General features: G+C 35.0%; 1 long non-coding RNA gene across 1 annotated transcript; it reads left to right on the plus strand.

Annotated features, from left to right (window-relative positions):
• Positions 1–4,166: 4,166 nt before the first annotated feature.
• On the plus strand, positions 4,167–7,670 carry LOC144427164 (uncharacterized). Its single transcript, XR_013477789.1, has 3 exons — positions 4,167–5,628; positions 6,105–6,265; positions 7,238–7,670. It is a non-coding gene; the product is annotated as an uncharacterized LOC144427164 (long non-coding RNA).
• Positions 7,671–8,799: the final 1,129 nt, after the last annotated feature.

Raw genomic sequence — 8,799 nt, forward strand, 5'->3', positions numbered from 1 at the left:
TGTTTCTTAATTTACGAGCTGTTGCAACAGTTGCACCAAATAGTCCAGCGGATAAGAGGTAAAATCATGCACTTTTGGAAGCAAGCATGAAACTTGGCACATGTGAACAGTAGCATCCCCTGATCATTTTTGGATATGGTGCCATCCGAGAAAAAACCTCGTTGTCATGGAAACGAGGCATCATCCGTATTGCTATTTAAGTGAAATGAACATTACTTTATAAAGGAATATTTTTAAGACAAGTGAACCGATGTGTATATAAGAAGTGAAGAATATGATCAGAAGTGCATTTTGACAATTTCCCTTGATAACAGAATACCTGGTTACCATGGAAACGAGGTATCATTATCGACCAAACGCGATTATTTGTCGCACAACCTGTATTTTCTGTTATTGTCATGAATCACAAATTGATTAAGCTACATTCACTTTCAAAATGTAATTCCTTTTGTGCTCAATCAACTGACATCGCCAATGGTATACTTTTAAACTCATAGCCAGGTACAGCTGGTGAAAATATTAAATATATATCTCATAGCTGACGGATTATTGTTATCTCGGAGCTATCATATCGTCATCATATATATTAATAAAGATAAATTCATTCTCTTAACTCCGGCATGGAGTATATCAGCCAGATAAAAACGGAAAACTTGCATTATATTTCAACTCAAACTCGGCTAGAATCGTTGATTATTGTAATCTATATCTAACGTCGCCGTTATAAGTGCTACAATAAAAAATAAATAGAAAAACGATTGAAATATTTATATTTTTCAAAAATATATTCCACAAAGACCCCCCAATAACAAGTGGGGCCGATTTTACTATTTAGATATATACTCCTGCACTTTTGGATGCAAGCATGAATGCACACATGTACAGTAGCATTCCCCGATCAATTTTGCAATGTCAGTCGTTATTTCGCAATCCCCATCACAGAAACATAGTGGTGTACATGCTAAATCGGCACGGAAACATTTGCAGCGAGCAGCACAACTTTTCTTGAGCCACAATGAATCAGCTCTGTGCAAATTTTTGCTGCTTCAGGGATAGTCATCCATCTTGGTAAAAATTTATCTCCTACTTTTTCCCATCCCCATCTCTGTGCATCGGGTAAATTTTGTGAAACCTCTGTTGCTTTGCTCCAAATAAACACATCTCGGAAGATTGCTCTACGTATGTGTTGCAGCAGAGAATTTGATTAGTTTACCCGATGCACAGAGATGGGAATGGGAAAAAGTAGGAGACAAATTTTTACCAAGATGGATGACTATCCCTGAAGCAGCAAAAATTTGCACAAAGCTGATTTATTGTGGCTCAAGAAAGGTAGTGCTACTCGCTGCAAATGTTTCCGTGCTGATTTAGCATGTACACCACTATGTTTCTGTGATGGGGATTGCGGAAATAACGACTGAAATTGCAAAATTGATCGGGGGATGGTACTGTACATGTTTGCCAAGTTTCATGCTTGCTTCCAAAAGTGCAGGAGTATATATCTAAATAGTAAAATCGCCCCCACTATTTATTGGGGAGTCTCTGTGAAATATATTTTTGGAAAATATAATTATTTCAATCGTTTTTCTATTTATTTCTTTTTGTAGCACTTACATAGGGCGACGTTAGATATAGATTACAATAATCAACGATTCCAGCTGTTGTAATGCAAGTTTTATATTTTCACCAGCTTTACGTGGCTATGAGTTTAAAAGTTTACCATTGGCGATGTCAGTTGATTGAGCGCAAAAGGAATTACAATTTGAAAGTGAATGTAGCTTAATTAATTTGTGATTCATGACAATAACAGAAAATACAGGTTGTGCGACAAATAATCGCGTTTGGTCGATAATGATACCTCATTTCCATGGTAACCAGGTATTCTGTTATCAAGGGAAATCGTCAAAATGCACTTCTGATCATATTCTTCACTTTTTATATACACATCGGTTCACTTGTCTTGAAAATATCCTTTTATAAAGTAATGTTCATTTCACTTAAATAGCAATACGGATGATGCCTCGTTTCCATGGCAACGAGGTATTTTCTCGGATGGCACCATATCCAAAACTGATTAGGGGATGCTACTGTACATGTGTGCCAAGTTTCATGCTTGCTTCCAAAAGTGCACAATTCCATCATTTTTGAGGTCTTATCCGCTGGACTAAAAAATTATAGAATGCAAACGATCTCATGGCTAGCACATTGTGTGGCCTGATGAATTTCATAGAAGCATGTACATTATAAGATACAAAATTTAAAAACCAGCCGCCGCGACTGGTGTTGCAGCTCTTATCAACTTATTATTGGCAGGATATTTCGATTCTTTTGCGTCGGAAAATGTAAAATATTTACTAGGTGATCTAGCGACGCCATCATGTCTTCTACGTTCTCATTGATAAAACTTGATTGTAATTTTATCGATATCCAACAGTGAAAAATTAGCTTTGATGTTTCCGGGGAGCCCTATAAAGACACCGGGTTCAAATTGTTTGTTTGTTTCTATGGAAAGTGTCAATCCCGATGAATGCCCACAATCGTTACTAACTCTTTTTAGGTCTTACACACCTGATAAATATTTGTAAATTGATAGTTTTACCCAATATTTATGCCACCCATCCAAAAAAGCAATCGTATTTTTGCACGAAGTATAAACTATATTTCGCGCAAATATTAATGCCTTTCATAATATATGTTCGCCTGTTACTTTTCTGACAGATAAAGTTGCTCGAAATATAATTTTCCAGCTTTCCATATTATCGGCTTTAAAATTTTGAAACGTTTTCTCATTTTAAGGTTAAATATTCACGCAAAAGAGCAGACAAATAAAATTATTGAAAAACGGTATGCTAGTAGACCTGCGGCAAGAGCTCAAGTCAAATAGATAATATATTATATTATACGCTCCAGATTATTAGATGTTCTTGTAAGATTGATATATGCCGTTATCCTTCATTCCATGCATGTAGTATATTTTTTTAATATTATTTTGGCAATGTACACCTTGTTGAAAATTTGCGATACGCATATTTTAATATCGTGACATGGAGGTTACCGCAAAAAATGGTGCAAGTTTCTGTACTTGATACTTACATCAGGAATTTTATAATAATTTAATAATAAAATGTGTATCTTTTTGTTTAATATTTTGGTCGTATTGGGTTGTTGATTTATCGAGTGAAGTTGGTAGACTTTAACCCAAACTTCGTATATGCTGACCATACCACCGAGTCGAGTTATCCGAGAAACTTCCGCGGATAATTAATTTTTCAGAAGAATGTTCATTCGTTTTGCTGCTGCGAAAGTTTGAGAGGGAGTGGTCACTTTTTTGTGGCTTTGGGGCCAGGCCACTGAAATGGGGCCAGGCCACGGAGAAATTGGGGCCAGGCCACGGAGAAATTGGGGCCGGGCCACAGAGAAATTGAGGCCGGGCCACGGAGAAATCGGGGCCAGGCCATGGTGCTATGCAGTAATACGGAGCCACACTCAAATTCTGGTATGAAAAGTGGATTTGTCCTATTTTTTGTGTGTTCAACAGGTTAGTAATGATCTTGAAGGTACAGACAAACCTTATTAGTGAAAAGAATACGCTTGAATCACATTTAACCGAGAATTTATTGCCTGGAAATACAGGATAGAAAATGGAGCCACAGACTTGAGCAGTTCAGTAATATGGAGCCACACTCAAATTCTGTTATGAGGTGTGGATTAGTCTTTATTTTTTGTGTGTTTAACAGGTTAGTAATGATCTTGAAGGTACAGGCAAACCTAATTAGTGGAAAGAATACGCTTGAATCACATTTAACCGAGAATTTATTGCCTGGAAATACAGGATAGAAAATGGAGCCACAGACTAGAGCAGTTCAGTAATATGGAGCCACACTCAAATTCGTTTTGAGAAGTGGATTAGTCTTATTTTTTGTGTGTTTAACAGGTTAGTGATGATCTTGAAGGTACAGGCAAACCTAATTAGTGAAAAGAATACGCTTGAATCACATTTAACCGAGAATTTATTGCCTGGAAATACAGGATAGAAAATGGAGCCACAGACTAGAGCAGTTCAGTAATATGGAGCCACACTCAAATTCGTTTTGAGAAGTGGATTAGTCTTATTTTTTGTGTGCTTAACAGGTTAGTGATGATCTTGAAGGTACAGACAAACCTTATTAGTGAAAAGAATATGCTTGAATCGCATTTTACCGAGAATTTATTGCCTTGAAATACAGGATAGAAAATGGAGCCACAGAATTGAGCAGTTCAGTAATATGGAGCCACACTCAAATTCTGTTATGAGGTGTGGATTAGTCTTATTTTTTGTGTGTTTAACAGGTTAGTAATGATCTTGAAGGTACAGGCAAACCTTATTAGTGAAAAGAATTCGCTTGAATCACATTTAACCGAGGTTCATATATAGGTTATAAGATATATATATATATAGGTTCATAGTTTGTATATTTGAAAATCTCGTAATTCTCTACTTTTTAAGTTTGTTTTTAATAAATAAAAATATATGATATCCCCCGAAAATAAGCCCTAGTGGTATTTTTCGGAAGAAAATTGAAATGAGACCCAGTCTTATTTTTGGGGAAACATGGTATATCTGTATATGGAGCCATACTTGATTTCTGTTATGGAGATGATTTTGTATTTTTTTTTTTCATGGTTTTCAACAGGTTAGTAAAGATCTTCAAGTTACAGGTAACCATAATAGTATGAAATCATGTTTGACTGTCTGAAAAGTAAATACTTTGAAATTTGTTGCCTGGAAGTGCAGTTTAAAAAGTGGATTCATACAGCGAGGTGATTCGGGGACGCAATGTCTGAATGTTGTCGGAAGTGGATTAGTCATAGTTTTTATTTCATATAACAGATTTGTAATGATGGTTAAGTTACTTTACAACAATAGTACCATAAGATTTGTTTCACTTTTCGGGGAATTAATGTTTTTTGTTCAGTATATATGCTGATATGAGTAATGATCGCAGTGAAACAGATACTACACGATAACTGAGGAATGTATACAAGAATTAGGCTGTAAGAAGCTGGTATCATATCAATTTGATCATAGATTATGAATATGAAAGCTAATTTGTAGTTTACATTTACCAGGTTGGGAAAAATATTTCAAGCTTATCTTACTCAAACTATTTATAAGTAATACTCATATCAGACTATACATTTTAGCATTTAGCCTAATATTACAATGTATATTATTTATTAGATAACATTAGCTGGCGCACTGGATTTTTCATTTAAGACTGGTTTTGGGGGAAGCTTTGATTCACACTTTTATATTCGTTCGTCATTCAAATGGTTTGAGTAGAGATTTAATTATATATTTGTTTTTGAGATTGTTCTGCAATGTTTTACGGTTGAGACAAAGCTAGAAATACTTATTAATATTTCTTATATTTTTATATCCACCTGAAGCATGCATAACATATTTGTATTATATTCTTGTGATGATTACTACTACATACATAATTGGATCTGATTTCAGGGATTGTTTAAATTGATAATGAAACCAGGAATCAAGCGAAAAAGTTTTTCCGAGAAGACATAAAAATATATTCCGAACGAGATTCCACTACAAAGATTAAATACTAAAATAGATGGAATAATAGTATAATGGTAAGATTTGGTATTATTTGCCTCGATCACATCATTGTAACAATAACTGTACAGATGAGACCTGAATACAATCTCCATGGTTAAATTTTTTTGTTCCAGTCAAGATTGTGTCTAATAGCTTGACTATAGTCAAGTCTGAATTTTGTACATTTGTTTTCCTAAAATAACATTTGCAAGTTCTTTCACAATTTTTCTTGACTATTTCCTATTTTTATACTGTATTTGGAAAAATTTCATTTTCAAGAGATGTTCTCGCAAGATGTTTTTTGGAAATGGTGTTCCCTAAGCACTCTTTTTTTTATAAAAGTGTAAGATGTGAATTTTTTGCCACTATCGGTTTCATTTTTAAATATTGCCTCAATCACTAAGCATTGTAAAGAAGTACATGTAATGCCTAATATGTATTAATTGTATCACATGATAAAAAGTTGTTCAGTATGGCTTTAACAAATAACATAATTTTTGTGACATCTCAGGTGCTCACGTCGTAACGACATGCAAACAGTTGTCGTAGTTTCCATGTTATTGATTTTGCTTCTCCAAAACATCGCGTACATAAAACAATAGAATGACGTGGAATTGGCAAGTGTGGTATTATGATTGCTCGAAGATTTATTCAGATTCTACGTACCTCAATGTGAGTTTGACGTATTGTTTGTACTGAGCTTTATAGCAGGACATAGACAACAATAAGTAAAAACAGAATAGAATATAAAAATTGGCCCATTCCATTTGTTTCCTAACCTAATGAGTTTTTGATAATGAAGTGATCTGCGATGTATACAAATCAGGGATGGACCAAGCAGTCTTTAGTCCAGGGGTTCTCAACCTGGGGTTCGCGAGAAGATTTCAGGGGGTACTTGGATGGCAGTCGAGTTTTTGCGTGTTGCTGTTTTTAATATCCTTTATTACTACCAGAGGAAAATGCGTGCCGATTGAAACTGGATGCCAATTGAAACATAGATTTTCCCTGATCTTGCGTTGTTGTGATTGTGACGTAAACAATGTGAAATTCACAGAAAATACAGCGTGCTGCGAGCACTGGAGAAAGTGATATCCTTATTGAAACTTGAGAGGGATTTCAAGAATTTATTAGTTAGGGCAATATTAGTAACAGGGAAATTAAATTTAGTTTTATCTGGTCAATAAATTGTTGTTTCAACAAATTGTTAGTCGTTATATCACAACTTTGTTCGGTGTCACATTACTGGGGGTTCGCGTTGATTGTTTCGTGCCTCGGGGGGTATTTTGCAGAAAAAAGGTTGAGAACCCCTGGTCTAGTCGAATAAACACCATGTTTTATTGAATCTTCGTTAGATTTGAATTGACTAGTTGACAATGATAAAAATGATGTAATAATTCTATATGAAACCTACATACTTCCTTCTGTTAGATAAATTTCATCCCATATTGTTGCTAACAACCGTGCCATAAAACCCCACTCCCTAATATCACTACCATTTAAGTTTACGTTTTACCTGTATTCTCAAAATGGTGTGCAGGATTAAAAAGTATTTATTGGTGAAATAGGTATTTTGATTCCCAGTACTGTAAAATAATAAACCACTCAAGTCATCAAGAATTTTAACATAATTTTTTTGTTTTATAGCTTGGAGAGAGAAGAAAAAATTAAATTATGGTGTCTGCCATGATGACAACAATACGGACTCTATATAATTTTGGTTTTATATTGTGTAGGAGATACTCAACCTTACCGGTGTAGTTGCTAAATACCAAATTGAATTTTGCGAATTTTCCCTTGAATCTCTAAACCACTTCCAGTCAAAAGAGTCTTACAATTTCCTTGCTTATGATTATCTAATATGCGTTTGTACTACTGTTACTTTCCCGATATATCTATGATGACTTATATTGAAAAAGCAGTCTTATGATTGAACGTTTATCCCTGATATTCATTATGCTGAATATAATTGAAGTAATTATCGGTAATAGGAAAGTCTTGAGATGCTAACAAAAAGGACTCCCTCGGAGATGAATCTTATTTTCAAAAAGAGTATGTTGGGATCCTGCCAATCTGGTGTTTGCAATTTTTTTTTTGCATATTTTTCAATAAATGAAACAGTTAATCAATTTGTATGCATGGATCTTGTTTTCTGTTAGGGATAATGTATAACGGAGAAGAGTAGTCTTTTTTGTATGTTGAGTATTGGGATACTAGTGGTTGTGATAGCGTATACCAGCTACCGATATGTTGTGCCTGCAATTTGTATTACAAATCTAAAACATCTTAGTGTGTAAACCCCTGTCAATTGCCTATGCAATACAGGTAGAACAACACAATTTATCAGTACGGACTTCATTTAATAATAGCATTTGAGTCACTGGTGGAATTATTCACTGATCTATTAACCATGTATTGTATGAAAATAATTAAATAACAACACATATTCGCTAAAAAAATTAACAATCGCAAAAAGGTATGCAACAAGCAATAAATATAACTTATTTCACTGAGTTTTTTTTAACATATAGGCACCAGTTCACGCTACAGTAAAAAGACAATGAATGCGGTGAGGAATATAAATATATAGATACGGTGACTAGTAGAAACATTACAATAATGTATCGCTCGCAATATAACCCCCTCACATAAATAATACATTGGGTGAGCGAACACGTACTACTTCTTTTATCAATACCTTTCCATCTAAAATATGTAGGCTTTAAACTTTACTTGAGGTTTTGTTTGCTTTCCCGATTCTATAATCAGTTACTTTATCATTTGTTTTTATCTATTATTTTATCGTCTATTGCTGATTATGGAGTCGAAATAAACTTATACCTCTACATTTGTAATGAGTAAGTGTTCGAATACAGCATTTTCCCGGGTTGTAACATACGATACGGTTCAATTGTACAGGTACCGTACATGTCTTAACATTACCAGTTTCCACATTACTTATAAACAAAAATATAACTAAACAAATACGGATGTCTTATCATTACCATTGCGCTGGCCTGGCCCCAAATATTCTGAGGCCTGGCCCCATTTTCTCCGTGGCCTGGCCCCAATTTGTCCGTGGCCTGGCCCCGTTTTCTCTGTGGCCTGGCCCCATTTACTCCGTGGCCTGGCCCCTTTTGTGTGGCCTGGCTCCAAAGCCACAAAAAAGTTATCACCCCTGTTGGAAAGTTTGGTCCGAATTATTGGGC

The sequence above is a fragment of the Styela clava genome, chromosome 9 (genome assembly GCF_964204865.1).
Source record: "Styela clava chromosome 9, kaStyClav1.hap1.2, whole genome shotgun sequence".
Lineage (NCBI taxonomy): Eukaryota > Metazoa > Chordata > Ascidiacea > Stolidobranchia > Styelidae > Styela > Styela clava.